Source organism: Mauremys mutica, chromosome 5 (assembly GCF_020497125.1).
Source record: "Mauremys mutica isolate MM-2020 ecotype Southern chromosome 5, ASM2049712v1, whole genome shotgun sequence".
Lineage (NCBI taxonomy): Eukaryota > Metazoa > Chordata > Testudines > Geoemydidae > Mauremys > Mauremys mutica.
This window is the reverse complement of record NC_059076.1, coordinates 107,062,616-107,079,400: the sequence shown is the minus strand read 5'-3', so window position 1 is coordinate 107,079,400 and position 16,785 is coordinate 107,062,616. Positions and strand designations below refer to the sequence as shown.

General features: G+C 43.5%; 1 long non-coding RNA gene across 1 annotated transcript in view; it reads right to left on the bottom strand.

The window, feature by feature from the left end:
- The window catches only part of LOC123371626, a 78,000-nt gene extending 62,371 nt beyond the window's left edge, over positions 1 to 15,629 (bottom strand). The window contains exon 1 of the long non-coding RNA XR_006579873.1: positions 15,507 to 15,629. This is a non-coding gene — a long non-coding RNA (uncharacterized LOC123371626). The remainder of the gene's footprint in view (positions 1 to 15,506) is intronic.
- Between the last annotated feature and the right edge of the window lie 1,156 nt (positions 15,630 to 16,785).

The window sequence follows — 16,785 nt, the reverse complement described above, 5'->3', positions numbered from 1 at the left end:
GCCAGCTGATGACAAAATGGAGGGGTCTCCCAGGGGCTTAAATAGACTTTCTCTTGTGGGTGGAGACCCCTTCCTCTCTACTATGCAGAATCCAGCTCCAAGATGAAGTTTTGAAGTCACATGGGCAAGTCACATGTCCATGCATGACTCAGTTCCTTACAAATAGCAGCCATTGCTTACATGCTACCTTGAACGTCCCCAGGTAGACGTCTTATGTGGATTGGAGTCTTCCAGGGTTCCCTTGTCTGTTAAGTGTTTCTTGATTGGGCACTTAACTTGTACAGTCCTTTCTTAAGAAGCTGACCAAATGCTTTAGCAAGGCTACTTAAAACCAAAAAGTACACAGCCAATATTCATAACTTCACAGTTCTCTTTGCTTACATTTTTATTACTACTGCCCCAAATATTTAATAAGTTTATTGTGCAATCTCCCCCTCCCCCCAACATATTTTATCCATCCATCTTCAAGTAATTAGAGGATGGGTAACTATTCCTGTAAGAATCTCCAATTTTCTCAACTTTTCCTTATAAAAACCAATCAATGAAGCATATAATCATGCGGGCTGTTCAGTGCACTGCAGGAACTTTAACCGTTGCTGCTTAGCAGTGCGTGTGCCATGTGGAATCTTTAAGCCATAGACTGACTTCTCCAGGAGTTGCAGCATAATCAGCTCTTTTGCAAACAATCTGACTACTAATTTGGGTAACTTAAGATGATAAAGTCATTGCGGAGAAACTAAATGGATTCTTTGCTTCAGTCTTCACGGCTGAGGATGTTAGGGAGATTCCCAAACCTGAGCTGGCTTTTGTAGGTGACAAATCTGAGGAACTGTCACAGATTGAAGTGTCACTGGAGGAGGTTTTGGAATGAATTGATAAACTCAACATTAACAAGTCACCGGGACCAGATGGCATTCACCCAAGAGTTCTGAAAGAACTCAAATGTGAAGTTGCGGAACTATTAACTAAGGTTTGTAACCTGTCCTTTAAATTGGCATCGGTACCCAATGACTGGAAGTTAGCTAATGTAACGCCAATATTTAAAAAGGGCTCTAGAGGTGATCCCAGCAATTACAGACCGGTAAGTCTAACGTCAGTACCGGGCAAATTAGTCGAAACAATAGTTAAGAATAAAATTGTCAGACACATAGAAAAACATAAACTGTTGAGCAATAGTCAACATGGTTTCTGTAATGGGAAATCGTGTCTTACTAATCTATTACAGTTCTTTGAAGGGGTCAACAAACATGTGGACAAGGGGGATCCGGTAGACATAGTGTACTTAGATTTCCAGAAAGCCTTTGACAAGGTCCCTCACCAAAGGCTCTTATGTAAATTAAGCTGTCATGGGATAAAAGGGAAGGTCCTTTCATGGATTGAGAACTGGTTAAAGGACAGGGAACAAAGGGTAGGAATTAACGGTAAATTCTCAGAATGGAGAGGGGTAACTAGTGGTGTTCCCCAAGGGTCAGTCCTAGGACCAATCCTATTCAATTTATTCATAAATGATCTGGAGAAAGGGTTAAACAGTGAGGTGGCAAAGTTTGCACATGATACTAAACTACTCAAGATAGTTAAGACCAAAGCAGATTGTGAAGAACTTCAAAAAGATCTCACAAAACTAAGTGATTGGGCAACAAAATGGCAAATGAAATTTAATGTGGATAAATGTAAAGTAATGCACATTGGAAAAAATAACCCCAACTATACATACAACATGATGGAGGCTAATTTAGCTACAATGAGTCAGGAAAAAGATCTTGGAGTCATTGTGGATAGTTCTCTGAAGATGTCCACGCAGTGTGCAGAGGCAGTCAAAAAAGCAAACAGGATGTTAGGAATCATTAAAAAGGGGATAGAGAATGAGACTGAGAATATATTATTGCCCTTATATAAATCCATGGTACGCCCACATCTCGAATACTTTGTACAGATGTGGTCTCCTCACCTCAAAAAAGATATTCTAGCACTAGAAAAGGTTCAGAAAAGAGCAACTAAAATGATTAGGGGTTTAGAGAGGGTCCCATACGAGGAAAGATTAAAGAGGCTAGGACTCGTCAGCTTGGAAAAGAGAAGACTAAGAGGGGGATATGATAGAGGTATATAAAATCATGAGTGATGTTGAGAAAGTGGATAAGGAAAAGTTATTTACTTATTCCCATAATACAAGAACTAGGGGTCACCAAATGAAATTAATAGGCAGCAGGTTTAAAACAAATAAAAGGAAGTTCTTCTTCACGCAGCGCACAGTCAACTTGTGGAACTCCTTACCTGAGGAGGTTGTGAAGACTAGGACTATAACAATGTTTAAAAGCGGACTGGATAAATTCATGGTGGCTAAGTCCATAAATGGCTATTAGCTAGGATGGGTAAGAATGGTGTCCCTAGCCTCTGTTCGTCAGAGGATGGAGATGGATGGCGGGAGAGAGATAACTTGATCATTGCCTGTTAGGTTCACTCCCTCTGGGGCACCTGGCATTGGCCACTGTCGGTAGACAGATACTGGGCTAGATGGACCTTTGGTCTGACCCGGTACGGCCGTTCTTATGTTCTTATGTTATGTCCAGCTAGACTACTTCTGCTGACCTCAAGTTTTAAAAAAGGAGAGATAGTCAGATAGGAAGGTCCTATGCTATAGTTACATATGCTCATAGAACAGGGTTTCTCAAACGGGGTCGCCACTTGTGTAGGGAAAGCCCCTGGCGGGCCAGGCCGGTGCGTTTGCCTGCCCTGTCCGCAGGTCCGACCGATCGCGGCTCCCACTGGCTGCGGATTGTTGCTCCGGGCCAATGGACCAGTACGTCCTTCAGCCTGTGCCACTTCCAGCAGCTCCATTGGCCCGGAGCTGCGATTCGCAGCCTGTGGGAGCCGTGATTGGCTGGATCTGTGGACGGGGCAGGTAAACACACCGACCCGGCCCGCCAGGGGCTTTCCCTACACAAGCAGCGACCCATTTGAGAAACCCTGTCATAGAAAGCCACTTGCTGATCAAGAGGGCTGCCATATTCTGGACTACCTTTAGTGCCTGAATGGATTTAAAGGGTGTAGCCTCAAGCAATGAGCACCACACTAGCTTAGTGTTGAGGAGTCAAATGTATGAATTATGGTAGTTAGATCTCCATTGAAGAGAAAACATTTCAACCTCCTAGCCAGATACAAATAAATCAGTCAGCCTTGAATATTGCGGAAAGACCAATCCTGCAATCGTTTGATAATCCAGATTCCTAAATTGAGACAATGGGGGGGGCGAGGCAGAAGGAGCTGTCAATGGACACACCTTCAATTGGTGGCACAGTTGCCATATCTTCCAGTTTTTCCAGGCACACCTACATTCACAATGTTATCAACCACTGGAACAATTTAACAAGGATTGTGATGGATTCTCTATCACTGGCACTTTTAAAATCAAGATTAGATGTTTTTCTAAAAAAAATGTGCTCTGAGAATTATATTTGGGGAAATTTTATGGCCTATGTTATACAGGAGATCAGATGAGATGATCTCAATGGTCCGTCTGGCCTTAAAATCTACGAAATCTCACTCTTTTCTGAACTGTGCTTTAGCCAGTTCACTCTCAGCCATGTCTCAAATCTGGTCTACATTACAGACCTATACTTGGTATAACTATGGTGCTCAGGGGTGTGAAAAATCCACACCCAAGTGACATAGCTATACCAACCTAGCCCCCCTGTGTAGGCAGTGATGTGTTGGTAGGAGAGCTTCTCCCGTTGACAGAGCTATTGCCTCTTGGGGAGATGGATTAACTACACCTTCTCCCATCATAGTACAGCATCTTCATTAAAGCACTACAGCAGGGTTCGGCAACCTCTGGCACGTGGCTCACCAGGGTAAGCACCCTGGCGGGCCAGGCCAGTTTGTTTACCTGCCACGTCAGTGGGTTTGTTTACCTGCCGTCCCAGGCCAATGGGGATGGTGGGATGCCGCGGCCAGCACATCCCTCGCCTGCACTGCTTCCCACCGTCCCCATTGGCCTGGGACGGTGAACCACGGCCAGTGGGAACCACAGTCCGCTGAACCTGCCGACGCGGCAGGTAAACAAACTGGCCCAGCCCGCCAGGGTGCTTACCCTGGCGAGCCGCATGCCAGAGGTTGCCAACCCCTGCACTACAGTGCTGTTCTCATGCAGTGTTTTAAATGTAGACTTGCTCTCAGTTTCTGCTAGATGTTGGGAAAGGGACTCAGCTGCTCCATCTGGATCTGGAGAGATGGAAACTAAATTAGGCAACATCAGCATATCGAAAACAATCCATGTTTTGTCATTAACCCTCATTACAGCATCATATACATGTTAGCAGTAGACAGAACAAGATGGAATCTTGCAAAATTCCTAACAGTGCATTTTGCCTTGCTGTTTGAATTATAGAAACCAATTAGTGAGAAAGATAATGATGTCACTTGAAAAACCAAATGTTATCTTTCTAACAGTTATCAGTGCTTATAATATTTTCCATCTAGGTACTGAATGTTGTATCTAAAAATAATGAGTGATGAATTACAAAATACTTTTGATTGATGCTGAGGATATTGGGAGCGGAGGACAGCTGCATGAAAATGACAAAGGTCTGCTCAATAACTAGAAACACACGTTTTCCTGATAAGGAGCCTTTAAAGTAAAGAGAATATGGTTTTAAGTTCAAGGATAAACATTGAAAAATTATGTCATTCCAGCCAGTGATCTTCTTCAGCCCGTTTGTATCTTCTCATTTAGTTTGGTTTCTAAATGAAGACACAAACACCTGTTCTTGCAGCAGGTGGTATTTGTTAATTATAGTCTTTCCTGCTGAGTTTTAATCATTCTGCAGCTGCAGAATCCAGGAGAAGTAAGAGTTTATAGTACCAGATTTTCAGATAGCTGTAAGTCTTACTCAAGAACCCCCCCTCCGCCCAAACTTTCATACTTAATTTCCATCATATATTAGCAATCATGTAATATTTTCCTTCTTACATTCTGAGTTGCTAATTAGAGAATGACTACATTTGTAATGTTAGTAGATGACATTCTTAACATTGTGCCCTGCACGTGACTTTGATTATGTTCTATTGGAAAATGTCCAATTTTTGGAAGGAAAAAAGAACTTCCCCCCCCACGACTAAACTCACAGCTCCCTCAATTTGTGCTACTGCCATTCTTTACTTTTAGAAAAGTATTGTTCAGGGAGAATCCAGAAGTTTAAAAAAATGTAACAAGGAACAAATTACCAACACATAAAGCCCTCTATCCAAAATAGTCACAGAAAAAAAAAAGTCTTCCAGGGACAGAACAAGGAGTGCAAAAACAAACTTCCTAATATAAAGATCACTGCACAGTGTTGGAAGAATTAAATGGAATTAACCTCCTATAATTCCTGTATTTAGCGAGAATGTTGTTTGGATCTGTATGGGAATTTCACCTTATGTTCATGAATAGTCAGTACCATGTATTATTTACTACATATATCATAACTGTACTTGGAAGCCCTAGTAATAGATCAGGAACTCATTGTGTTAGGTGTTGTACAAACAGAACAAAAAAATGGTCCTTGCCCTAAAGAGCTTACAATCCAAATATAGTACAGGATGGATGCCAACAGATGGGGGAAATCACAGGAGCACAGTGATGTTGGTCAGCATGCTAATCTGTGCTCTCAGCACACCTGCAGCCTACTATTAGTATCTGCAGGCATCACAAAAAAGAATTTTAAGGAGGGATTTTCAGGAGGATAATGGAAGTAGCCTTGCAAATGTTTACAGGGAGCTGTTCCCAAATATGAGGGACAGCCTAGGAGAAAGCACAAGGGTAAAAGTTTGAAAATTTATTATGGGAGCAATGGGGTCTGTCATAATGGAAGATCTGAATGCAGAGTTTGTCGACCTTGTAAACTATGTAGCAGTAAGCATGGAACTTACAAGATTGACAAGATGAATCTGAAAAGCTTTTAGAAGGTGTGGCTGCATTTGAATATCTTGAAAAACCTATAATCTGTGGATTCCATAATAGTAAACAAGACTCAAGGCTCCACAATTCCCATCCCATTTGTAAGCTCTACAGCCAGTAACTATTGATGTTATGAGAGCCATAATAGTAAGCTTAAAGCTTACTGTTTACAAAGCCTACAGATTCATCTGCAGACCTTGTAAGTGTTGAGATGCCCTTGCTAAACTTGTACATTCCATAGTAAACACCTGCACATTGTGTCAGCTTTCTAGCCATAGACACAAACATAGAAGTTTGGTAACAGTGAGCATGGTATTAAAGAGATTCAAAAGAAGGTGGGACACAAACGGAGTGGCTATTGTGGCTTCATAGTTAGTTGCTCAAGTAAAATTTTGCTTAATCTAGCATGAATGTCATCTAGGGTTTTTTTTAGTGTTGACCACTACATCAAAGAATATCAAATCTAGCCTAAATCATGACCCACAACCACTTCCCCCGTCTGTTTTTTACAGTATTCAAAACAATGGATTGAGAAGTGAGTTACTCACCTGTAACTCAAGGCCTTCAAGTGAACTCTGTACATTCACACTCAGGGGACACACTATTCGTGTAGCTCGCATGGTGGCCCTTGGAGGGAGAATTCTCCCTCAGAACACTTGGGAAGGGAGAGTCCTCTCTCCAAGGGGCACAGCTGTGGAGGGAAAGACCACAAATGGGGGGAGGGGGAGGTGACAGCCATCTCAGTTCCTTACACAACCTCTCACTGTTGAAAGCTGCAATTATGACTCTGAAGAGGGCAAGCTGCATGGAGAGTGTAAATTGCAGAATCTATCTCAAAGAACTCTGGTTACATGGGAGTAACCTTCATTTCTTCTTCTTCCGTTGGCCTCTGCACAGTCTCACTCATGGGATAGTTTGATTCCAGAAACTGAAGTACTGCTAATGTGGGATATGAAGTCTTAATTGACTAAGGAGTGTAGTACTGCTTTAATAAACTCAGGCTGTGTCTACATTACACATTTTTAGCGACATAGCTCTGTCACTGCAGCTGTGCTGCTAAAAGTTGTGCAGTGTAGCCGCTGTTTGTCAGCTCTCCTGCCAACAAAAAACTTCCACCCCACAACGAGCGGTGTTTGCATTGTCGGCACCCGCCTGGAAACAACACGCTGCTCACACTTGTGCTTGTCAAGGCAAAACTTTTGTCTTTCCGGGGCGGGGGGGGGGGGATTAATACCTCTGAAAGACAAATGTTTTGTCATTCAATTGTCTGAGTGTCCAAACAGGATGCTAGATCTAGCAAATAGTGTTTTGTGAAATTGTGACTAAAGTTTGCAGCTATGCATATCTCTAAAAATCAGGATATGCTCAAGGAATGCCAAATAAGTTGTTTTTGTCCTTGTGGGCTGTGATCTAACCCACATGGCGAAGAGAACAAAGATTTGCTTGTAGCTTTTGTTTATAGAGAGCGTAATACATTTAGATAATGGGGAGAGGTAATTGCCTGTGTTATTACTATCCCTAAATGAAATATAAAGTTTGTGACTTTAAGTTCTCTAGTCCTATTTTAAAAAGTTAATATACTTTTGGTGTCAAAGCTGTGCAATTTTGGTTCACCTGGATTTGAATGTGGTCTGGGAAAAAAATACTGGTAAGATAATGGACTGATTGAGGTAGAATTCTGTTAGGATGTGGGATACAGTATTGCTTTGCCCTTGTGAAATATTGTGAATGGTGGGTAAGCCCTAATGGCTTGTAATTAAGGCTGCTTTGGTTGAAAGGTGAAAAACATTCCCCCATGGGTTCAAAGGAAGGTTTCAGGAGCTGAGCATGTATTAAGCTGAGATCCTGTATCTTTGACTGGAGGCTAAGCTTTTCTAGTCCCTTCATGAATCACTTGTGTTATGTGTAACTATTGTCTGATTATTAGTTAATGTTTGGTTTGGTTGGCTGGTAAGTGGACTTTCAGGGATGATAGAGAGTCCTAATAGCTTCTGTTGGCAAAAGAGAGGCTTTTGAGCCACACAGAACTCTTCTTCAGGTCTGGGAAAGGAACTCCCAGTGTCACTGCAAAATGCAAGCTAGAACAGATTGTTTGGCACAAGTAGTTAGCACATATTATAGGGGACCATTCAAGGTAAAATAGCCAGTTAACACCTCTGAAGTAATAGGACAAAATAAAAGGGGGTTAGAGTTTAGATTGTTGTAATAAGCCATAAATCCATTGTCTGTTCAGTCCATGTTTGAGTGTCTGGCAGAGTAATGAACTTAAACTCGGAGGCTCATCTTTTGAAAATATTGTGCAGGTTTCCTTTGAGGATAAGGACTGAGAGGTCAGGTATAGAATGATCACTTTGTGAAAAAAGTGTTCACCCCAGTGGATCTGGTGATTTTGTCTTTTATCGTTTTCCCGTGAGTTCATTTGAGTGTAGAGATTGGTTTCACCCACATAGTTGCTATTGGGGCATTTAGTGCACTGGATGAGGTACACCACATGTTGTGATGGGTCCTACACATGTCTATGGATCTTGAAAGGTGTTTTGTGGGAGATGTTGATCATCATAGCAGTGGAGATGTGTTTGCGGGTTTTGTGTCTGTTGTTCTGGAAGGTCTGGTTTTGCTTTGAGTTGGTGCATCCTGATGCAGGAGGAGCTTGTTTCTGATGATAGCTTGGACAGATAGTTGATTGTTTGAAGGCTAGAAGTGAGGGTTCAGGAAAGATTTATTTCAGCATGGGATCACCACTGAGCACAGGTTATAGTTGTTTGATGGATTCCAGTGTGGGGTATTAGGTGACAAGTAGAGGTGTGGAGTCAAAAGATGTTTTATTTCTGTACTGAAGCTGATTCTCTTTGAGTATGTGGGTGACCCATTGTATGACACAATCTAATTCTCTGGAGGAGAATCCTTGTTTGGTGAAGGCAGTTCTGAGTGTATTAAGATGTATATCCCAGACTTTCTCCTCAGAGCACATTCAGTGGTACCAGAGTGTCTGGATATAGATAACAGATTGTTGGTGTGTTTGGGGTGGTTACTGGATCTATGAAAGTAGGTGAGGTGATCCATGGGTTTCTTGTATAGGATTATCTCTCGTGTTCCATTGCTGAAGCTGATCAGGACATCCAGGACATTGATGCTAATATGGGGTTGTTCCACAGAGAGTTGAATGGATGGGTGGTGGTGGTGAAGTTTTTTGTTTTTTTTTAAAATGAGTCTTGGTGAATGATTTCCGGTGAGAATGACCAGGCACCTTGTCCATCTGTGACTGTGCAGCAAATCCCATAAGCATGAATGTGCACAGGCTACTCCCAGAAGATCTGGCCCATACATAGTTAGAACCTCTCAATTGGAATTAAAATAAATAATTAAATACAAAAATTCTCATCCCATAGGATTTGCAGTACTGCAGTCTCCAGATAAAAAAGCACTATTCACTAGATAGATTGATTCCTAAAATTTTTGAAAGAACACTAAACATTACTACAGCAATTTTTCTGTTATCCATTCCTTATAACTTGCTATATAAATTTAAGTGAATAGACAGATGAGTAATTTTATAGACATCCTCTATTTATAGCTGCATGAGGGGGCTATCAGAATGAGTACGTATGTTTACTGGGGCCAATCAGGTCTGCTAATGCACAACTGTGTACAAATGCAAGCCACCACTTCAGCAGCATCCCACGATATTGGAGCCAGCTGAAAGACTGGGACCTAAGAATGAACCATCCAAATCCCCTTTTGTAGATCATATGCTAAGGCAAAGGATACTTACTCATTCAGGGCTATATTAACAAAGAGACTGGACTGGACAGTCATTCTCACTGGCCCATTTGCTATTTAAACACTGTGGAATAGCTTCAACAGGAGAGATTGAGAAAGACCTCCCACAAAATATCCCCAGCCCTTCTCCCTGTCAGGAGAAGGAAGAAACTGAACTCGGGTCTCCCACATCTCAGGTGACTCCCTAGCTATCAAGCTAGAAATTAAAAAGTATACACCACCACCTCCTGCCATTTTGTATGGGTTTCGGCAAGCCCTGAGAACCCTACCAGACTGAGCACAAAAGGCAGTCTAGATGGGGGAACACCTACTCTGTGAATCCTGCTGAGTTTAGGGGCAAGTTAGACGCCAAGCTGCTGTGTGACGACAGGACTGAGGAGACTGTGTCCATGTCCAGGCACTGAAATTTAAGTGCCTGAAGTAATTTAACTATGGAGACATAACACTTGGGGAATCTATAGGGATCAGCAGCAACTGAGTAGGGGTTTTGTACATGATGGTTCTACATGTTGAATTTAGGTGCCTAAAGTGGTAGCAAGGTGCCTAAGTCCCTTTATGATGTAGCCCTGAGTGTCTTCCATAAATATATAGATGAAAACTGGTTTTGACTCCTCCATGGTTACAATAAAACCTGCCAGCTGTTTTCATTACTTTGAGAAAAGGCTAGCCATTGCCCAGGTACGCACATACAATATTTAAAATGTGCATTATTGCCTGCTAAGCTAGAATGCTTCCTTCAAACGGAATGGCTATAAAATTGTTATATTTTCCCCACAGAAGATGCTAAACTATGTACAATAGACATATCCTAATGTATTCTATAATTATTCAATTAGACAATAACACACTGACACGCAGGAGGTGATTTTAAGATTTGTATGTAACACTTACCTCCTTTTTTCTTGGTAACAAAAGTAATTAGGTCACACCAAAGTGAGTGTTTTCCAAATCTCATTTTGCAAATCAACGCCTCTTTGTAAACGATTTAAAGAAAAAAAAAGGTGTCTTAAACCCATAAAAAAGAAGAATTATATATACTCTTCTGACTGAAAAATGGCTAAAGGGATTTATGTTAATTTGCAAACAGTTCCTTGCTTATGGGGTGGTGCAGTATATGCAGAGATACAGCCTGCAGCAAACTGCAAAAAGCCAGGTTTGCAATGGATGTGCTGACACAAACTTTCTGTTAATACAGCATCATAAGCATACCTGCTGTGTTATACAATAATTTAGGTAGTTTGAATTAATTTGAGATTCAGTTGTTTGTCTGCTTTCTGCTCTCACTCCCTGTTTTTTGTTTGCTATTGTGCTTTCCCTAGAGGCAGAGGAAAACAAGTTTCTTTGTTCTTTTCTCATTATAAAAAAATGTCCTTAGATATAAAGAGTTCTATTATTTTGAACTGTAGTCACTGATATTTATTTACTCAGGATGAATTAAGGTAAAGAAGAGAGGTTTGTAGCTCTTGTTTTGTTATTTAACTAACTACAGTATTAAGACAAGTGCTATAAAGGATGCAATCATTTTGGGAGTCTCTCTCAGGAAAGCAGAGTTGAGGTACAGTGCTATACATATTTTACTTTGCTAGAGCAAAGAGGAATTGTTAGGGACTTCTTACCAGGGACTCTGCCTTTTGGGGCATCCACCTCTTTTGTAGGGAATACAGTAAAAAGATTTTTTAAAATACTAAAAAGAAAAACAAACAATTTGAATATCATAAGGGTAGCCGTGTTAGTCTGGATCTGTAAAAGCAGCAAAGAGTCTTGTGGCACCTTATAGACTAACAGACGTTTTGGAATATGAGCTTTCGTGGGTGAATACCCACTTCGTCGGACGTATGTAGTGGAAATTTCCAGGGGCAGGTATATATAAGCAAGCAAGAAGCAGGGTAGAGATAACAAGGTTAGTTCAATCAGGGAGGATGAGGCCATCTTCTAGCAGCTGAGGTGTGAAAACCAAGGGAGGAGAAACTGGTTTTGTAGTTGGCTAGCCATTCACAGTCTTTGTTTAATCCTGAGCTGATGGTGTCAAATTTGCAGATGAACTGAAGCTCAGCAGTTTCTCTTTGAAGTCTGGTCCTGAAGTTTTTTTGCTGCAGGATGGCCACCTTAAGATCTGCTATTGTGTGGCCAGGGAGGTTGAAGTGTTCTCCTACAGGTTTTTGTATCTTGCCATTCCTAATATCCGATTTGTGTCCATTTATCCTTTTCCGTAGAGACTGTCCAGTTTGGCCGATGTACATAGCAAAGGGGCATTGCTGGCATATGATGGTGTATATTACGTTGGTGGATGTGCAGGTGAATGAACCGGTGATGATGTGGCTGATCTGGTTAGGTCCTGTGATGGTGTCACTGGTGTAGATATGTGGGCAGAGTTGGCATCGAGGTTTGTTGCATGGATTGGTTCCTGAGCTAGAGTTACTATGGTGCAGTGTGCAGTTACTGGTGAGAATATGCTTCAGGTTGGCAGGTTGTCTGTGGCTGAGGACTGGCCTGCCACCCAAGGCCTGTGAAAGTGTGGGATCATTGTCCAGGATGGGTTGTAGATCCCTAATGATGCGTTGGAGGGGTTTTAGCTGGGGACTGTATGTGATGGCCAGTGGAGTCCTGTTGGTTTCTTTCTTGGGTTTGTCTTGCAGTAGGAGGCTTCTGGGTACACGTCTGGCTCTGTTGATCTGTTTCCTTATTTCCTCGTGCGGGTATTGTATTTTTGAGAATGCTTGGTGGAGATTTTGTAGATGTTGGTCTCTGTCTGAGGGGTTAGAGCAGATATGGTTGTACCTCACTGCTTGGCTGTAGACAATGGATCGTGTGGTGTGCCCGGGATGGAAGCTGGAGGCATGAAGGTAGGCATAGTGGTCGGTAGGTTTTCGGTATAGGGTGGTGTGAATGTGACCATCACTTATTTGCACCGTAGTGTCTAGGAAGTGGACCTCCCGTGTAGATTGGTCCAGGCTGAGGTTGATGGTGGGGTGGAAGCTGTTGAAATCGTGGTGGAATTTTTCCAGAGTCTCCTTCCCATGGGTCCAGATGATGAAGATGTCATCAATGTAGCATGGGTAGAGAAGGGGTGTGAGTGGACGAGAGCTGAGGAAGCGTTGTTCCAGTCAGCCATAAAAATGTTGGTATATTGTGGGGCCATGCGGGTGCCCATAGCGGTGCCACTGATCTGGAGATATATATTGTCATCAAATTTGAAATAGTTGTGTGTGAGGATAAAGGCACAGAGCTCAGCAACCAGTTGTGCTGTGGCATCATCAGGGATACTGTTCCTGACAGCTTGTATTCCATCAGTGTGTGGGATGTTTGTATAGAGAGCCTCTACATCCATGGTGGCTAGGATGGTGTTTTCTGGAAGGTCACCAATGCACTGTAGTTTCCTCAGGAAATCTGTGGTGTCACGGAGATAGCTGGGAGTGCTGGTGGCATAGGGTCTGTGTAGAGAGTCCACATATCCGGACAGTCCTTCAGTGAGAGTGCCAATGCCCGAGATGATGGGGAATCCAGGATTTCCGGGTTTGTGGATCTTGGGTAGTAGATAGAATAACCCTGGCTGGGGCTCTAAGGGTATGTTGATTTGTTCCAGTGTTAGTGTAGGGAGTGTCCTGAGTAGATGGTGCAGTTTCTTAGTGTATTCCTCAGTGGGATCTGAGGGGAGTGGCCTGTAGAATTTGGTATTGGAAAGTTGTCTGGCAGCCTCCTTTTGGTAGTCAGACCTGTTCATGATGACAACAGCACTTCCTTTATCAACCTCTTTGATTATAATGTCAGGGTGGTTTCTGAGGCTGTGGATGGCCTCAGAATTTGAATTATACTTTCAAAGACTTGAACTTTTTGGATGTTTCTTATATTTTGTACTCTTTTGGGGTCAAAAAGAGAGCAGAGAATTGTTTGTTTCTGCTGTACTAATATAAAGTAAAAGGCCATATAAGATTTGTGCTTTCAAGGACTGTCATTTTGGATAACTGTTTTTATAATTCTTTCTTCAGAGATATCAGGATTACTCTTGACTAAACTGAAAGCTGTCAGCATGATGCCAATACATTGACCCACAGCTAGATATCCACAGAAACTGACACTACAACAGATTAGAACACATATAAACCCCAAATCTGCAAGTATATAATCTGGGCTGATCTTTGTGTCTATGCAAAGCCCCCTTGACTTCCATAAGGCTCAGACACCAGGGTCTGATCATGCAGATGCAATGGCAGGGGGCCTAACTTATTCATGATAAGGCAACTTTACAAAGGGGTCTTATAATGGATATAAATATAATGCACTCCCTCTTTAAGGTTCCTTTATGCCATGAGAGTCCTAGAGAGTAAGTTTACCATAAAATGAGCATCAGGCCCAGAATGTTTTAATGAAATCACATTTTCTCTTTTATGGGATATGTTGTGATCTCAATACTGGTCAAAGAATAAAGTGCCCTCTCATTTTGGTAGTGAACAGTTAAGTTTGTGCAGTGATGCATCGGGTCCTTCTAGAATGTTATGTTCAGTTTCTCCCAAATCTCTGAAAATCAGGTAATCAAGGCTGAACTGCAGATGTGTAACTTCATAGAATCATAGAATCATAGAATTCAAGATCAGAAGGGACCATTATGATCATCTAGTCTGACCTCCTGCAAGATGCAGGCCACATAAGCCGATCCACCCACTCCTGAAATAATTCTCTCCCTTGACTCTGCTGTTGAATGCTCCAAATCATGATTTAAAGACTTCTAGTAGCAGATAATCCACCAGCAAGCGACCCCTGCCCCATGCTTCGGAGGAAGGCAAAAAACCTCCAGGGCCACTGCCAATCTACCCTGGAGGAAAATTCCTTCCCGACCCCAAATATGGCGATCAGTTGAACCCCGAGCATGCGGGCAAGACTCTCCAGCCAGACCCTCTGGAAAAAGGCTAACAATATCCTATCATTGACCCTTTGTACTAATTACCATTGTGGCATGTTATTGACCTATTGACTAAACCCGTTATCCTATCATACCATCCCCTCCATAAACTTATCTAGCTTAATCTTAAAGTCATGGAGGTCCTTTGCCCCCACTGTTTCCCTCGGTAGGCTGTTCCAGAATTGCACTCCTCTGATGGTTAGAAACCTTCATCTAATTTCAAGCCTAAATTTCCTGACTGACAATTTATATCTGTTTGTCCTCGTGTCCACATTAGCACTGAGCTGAAATAATTCCTCTCCTTCCCTGGTATTTATCCTTCTGATATATTTAAAGAGTGCAATCATATCTCCTCTTATCCTTCTTTTGGTTAAGGAAAACAAACCGAGCTCCTCAAGTCTCCTTTCATACGACAGGCTTTCCATTCCTCGGATCATTCTAGTGGCCCTTCTTTGAACAATCTCCAACACCACCACCAACACACATATAAGCACTCTCCCTACAGATGCTCTTGCACAGTCTGGGAACAGAGCATGTGAGCACTGTAGGACAAAGTCTAGGATCTTTCCTTTGCTAAGGGTTATGCATATAAAGCAGGAGCTACGCTCAAACCCTGAGCCTGATCCACACAAACTGCCCTAGACTTACAAAGTATTACCACCTCATCCCCCTTACCCTGAATACTCCTTCTCATTGCTCACTAAGCCCTAGAGACCACTTTTATGTATGCTACAACTCTGCCAACAGTTCACATGTCAGGAAGACCTTTTTGTACAGCTACTAATATAAACTGTAGAACTCAGCATTTCAGTGAGGCCTATATCAGGGATCAGCAACCTTTGGCACGTGGCTCACCAGGGTAAGCACCCTGGCGGGCCAGGCCTGTTTGTTTACCTGCTGCGTCCACAGGTTCGGCCGATTGCAGCTCCCACTGGCTGTGGTTCGCCGTCCCAGGCCAAAGGGGGCTGTGGGAAGCAGTGTGGGCTGAGGGGTGTGCTGGGCCCCGCTTCCCGCCACCCTGTAGCAAAGCGATGACTCACTGGTGCGACACCTCCTGCTGGTCGTCCTGGGAATTAGCTCAATTCCAGCCCGGAGCGCCCTCTGCAGGCCGGCTGATGTCTCACCTGCCGCTGGCCCCTGTGTCCCTCCTGGACCCCGGTGCCCCTTTATCTTGGGGGGCTGCCCCCTGGTAGCGTCACCACACTTTTGGTCTCCCCTCCCTAAGCAACCCCCAACCCTCTATCCCCACCTCACCTCAGTGGCTACTGCCACTCACCATCTAGCCCCCGCTCACTGGGGCGAACTGCAGTCTGTAAACCACTCATCATTGGCAAGGGGGGTTTGGACCTGATGCCTTTGCCTGCCCTGGGCTGCACCTCTGCCACCCCTGTACCCTTCCCAGCCTTTAGCAAGGCCTGCAGCCTAGGGGTTTTCCAGGCTGGAGCTTCCCAGCTCCTGTGGCCTTCACTCAGCCCTGCTCCACTCTAGGTACTCTGCTCAGCTCCCAGGCAGCCAGGCCCATCTCTCTCCACAGCTAGAGAGAGGCTTTCTGAGATCCTGGCCCACAGCCTTTTATAGGGCCAGCTGTGGCCTGATTGGAGTGTGGCCTCACCTGTGGCTGCTTCCCCAATCAGCCTTGCTTCTGGCTCCCTGGGGCAGCCCTTTTCCAGGGATGTTTTAATCCCTTCAGGGCTGGAGAGGGTGACCACCCTGCTACACACCCCCATTGGCCTGGGACGGCGAACCGTGGCCAGTGGGAGCCGCGACCAGCAGAACCTGCGGACGCGGCAGGTAAACAAACCAGCCCGGCCCTCCAGGGGGCTTACCCTGGCAAGCTGTGTACCAAAGGTTGCCAATCCCTGGCCTACGTGATCACTCAAGGTACACATGCACGTCTCAAATCACTATAGCAATTCTTCCAGCCTGTTCCCATTAATGTCTCTGCCATTCAGCAGGGCTACATTTACCATTCTGACCCCTGGAGCAGTAGCCTCTGTTCAGTGATGGTGGTGCTGTAATAAGGAGACAAGAATGACCAGGAGAATGTACCATGGTCTGTGTTGTGTTTTACAGATTTGAATTCCAGTTTTCACCAGCATGCACCCCAGGTACATTCACTGGTTAGCTGTGCTGAACAATGGACGAGTATGCAGGAACAGACTGAGTCAGAAGG